We start from the raw sequence: 3,002 nt of genomic DNA on the forward strand, positions 1-3,002 counted from the left end.
CCCACCCCCCCCTCCCAGCCCCAGGAAGCTCTTTTTTTTTTTTTTTTGAGAGGTTTTTGCTATAGGGTGCGTGCGCTCGCCACACAGAGAGAGACAGAAAGCGAGAAATCACCCCCCAGGGGGAATGGCCACGCAGCAATCCCTTCTCCTCCATTCTCTCAGAATCTTGGGCACGCACGCACATGCGCCCGGTGTGAGTTTTAAACCACCGGGTCTGGGACATGAACCGCGGTCGACTATGTGGGAGTTCAGCGACATAGCCATTACGCCAACTGCTGGTCCCAGGAAGCACTTTTTAAATACACTTGCTCCCCAGACGAGGGCTGTAGCCCTGCCCAGGATCCTTCTCCTTAATATTAGAGAGTACAATTACAGCTTAGGAAATGTGCTAGCATGCAGGGCCATGGGCACCACGCTGAGGCAAGGCCGCCGTGGGCCCAGGAACCTGCATTTTCAACACGGCGGCCCAGGATGAAGGTAATGCCGGCGGCTGGAGCCCAAGCTTAGAGCCCCTCTGGCCATTACTAGTAGCAAAGAGACTCCTGTGGGCTTCCGCAGTCTGAGGAACAGCAGTCACAGGCTCCCATTGTTCTTTTCCTTTCCCCAATCCTGGAAGAGACCCCTGAGACTACGAAAAGAAAACATAGGGAATGAAGACTTATCTTGCCCATGACAACACGTGGAGATGCGTCTGTTTCACAGGCTCTTCCTTTTAAGTGTTTGTTTGCTCATTAAGAGTGGGAGAGGATCCAGCAGGTGGCATGGTGGTTAAGGGGCTGGCCTCCCATATGGTCAACCATGGCTGGAGTCCTGGACCTGGCAACTTGTTTTCTTACCTTCTCTTTCTCTCTGGTCAAATTAATAGTAATGGTAATAGTAACAGTAATAATAATAATGATGATGATGATAATAGTAGTGACCAGCAGATGGCATAATGGTAACATTGCTGGATGCCCACATGGCCGACCACAGTTCGAGTCCCAGACCTGACAGCTTGAAACTCACGCTGGGTGAGTGTGCATGTGTACCCAAGATCCCAAGAGAAGAATGCAGCAGAAGGGATTATAACATGGCTAGTACTCCCGAACACACCGGCCCGGAGGTGATTTCTTGCTTTCTGTCTCTGTCTCTTTCTGTGTGTCTGGCGAGTGTGTGCGCCCCATAGCAAAAATCTCTCAAAAATAAATCAATAAAGTTAAATAATTTTTTTTTTTGGAGAGTTTTTTGCTATAGGGTGTGTGTGCTCGCCAGACAGACAGAGAGAGACAGAGAGACAGAAAGCGAGAAATCACCCCCCAGGGGGGATGGCCACACCACAATCCCTTCCCCCCCATTCTCCTCTTGGGATCTTGGGCACACACGCACACGTGCCCAGCGTGAGTTTAAGCCACTGGGTCCGGGACTTGAACTGTGGTCAACTATGTGGGAGTCCAGAGACATAGCCATTACACTAACTGCTGGTCCCCTTTAATTTCATTTTCTCATGAACTTTCTTCAGATCCCTCATACAAATAAATACATAAATAAAAAGTAAAAACTGGGCCAGCAGGTGGCAAGGTTGTTAAGATGCTGGATCCCACATGGCTGACTCTGTGGTTTGACTCAGACCCACCTTGAAAAACACGCTGGGTGTATGTGTGTCTACATGCCCCAAATCCTGAGGGGAAAATACAAATCGGATTACGGTGTGGCCATCCCCTGTGGGGAGTGATTTCTCACTTCCTCTCTCTTTCTCTGTTGTGCCCTATAGTAAGACTCTAAAAACATTATAACAAACAAATAAAAAGTAAAAACTATAAAGAGGTTGCATATATAGATGGCCCCAGGTCAGTTGAGTCAAGCAACCTGTAGTTAGCTCTAGCCAGCCCCTGGTTCAAGTCTTGGCTCTATCACTTTTCAGCTTAGCCAAAGAACGTCTCCAGGCCTCAATTTCCTCATCCGTGAAGTGAAATGATACGTGCAAAACTCTCAATACAGTCCCTGAGGTATAAAGCAGGTTTCTGAGTGTTTTTCATTGATTCCTGCTTCCAGAACAGAGCGAAAGTCCCCTGCTGTAGGGTGAGTTGGCTCTGGAGCCACTCTGGACTTCACACAACTCACAAAGCTCCAGAGGGATCCAAGGGAGCTGTCAGGCCAGCGTAGTTGCTCATGTGGTAGTGCCATGCCACCTTCTGTGTCCCTCTGACAGGAAGATAGCACCAGCATTGATGCTGGATGTCTCCCCTTGTACGTAAAACATGTCCCAGAAACCAGGGAGACTCTAAAGTAGATGTGAGCCACTTTAGGCATCAAATGAGGTGGGAGGCACAGTGCCTGGCATGCAGCAAACACTCAGTCCTTATTAGGTGTTACTAAAGTCGGTAATTCTGCACGATCTGTTGTAGTGTCTTTTATAACATGACCTCATTAATAACTAACATTAGGGGGCCAGCAGGTGGCATGGTGGTTAAAGGTGCTGGACTCCCACATGACAGACCAAGGTTCAAGTCCTGGACCTGATGACTTGTTTTCTCTTTGCCTCTCTCTCTCTGGTTCTCGTTCTCGCTCTGTCCTTCTCTGGTCAAACTGAAAATAAATAAATAAATTTTAAAGAGTTAAATAAAATAATTCTTAAAAAAGAAATTAGGTCCAGCAGGTGGTGTGGTGTTTAAAGGCGCTGGACTTTTACATGGCTGACTGTGGTTTGAGTCCTGGACCTGGTGACTTATTTTCTCACTTTACCTCCCTCCCCCCACTCTGTCCCTCTTTGGTCAAATTTAAAAATAAATAAGTAAATAAAGTTAAATAAAACAATTTTTAAAATAGGCTTAAAAACATTAACATAAATTGAGCATCTACTCCAAGAGCCATGTCTTAGGTCTGGAGGCTCAATACCTTCACCATTTCTTGGTAACAGCACTCCATTTTCCTTTGAGGAACTGTCCACCCCATCCCATGGTCCTGGTAAGGCTGCCAATCACATCTATTCCACCCCTGACAGTTCCTACACAGCCTAATCAGCC

This window comes from Tupaia chinensis, unplaced genomic scaffold, assembly GCF_000334495.1.
Source record: "Tupaia chinensis unplaced genomic scaffold, TupChi_1.0 Scaffold000132_1, whole genome shotgun sequence".
Classification (NCBI taxonomy): Eukaryota; Metazoa; Chordata; class Mammalia; order Scandentia; family Tupaiidae; genus Tupaia; species Tupaia belangeri.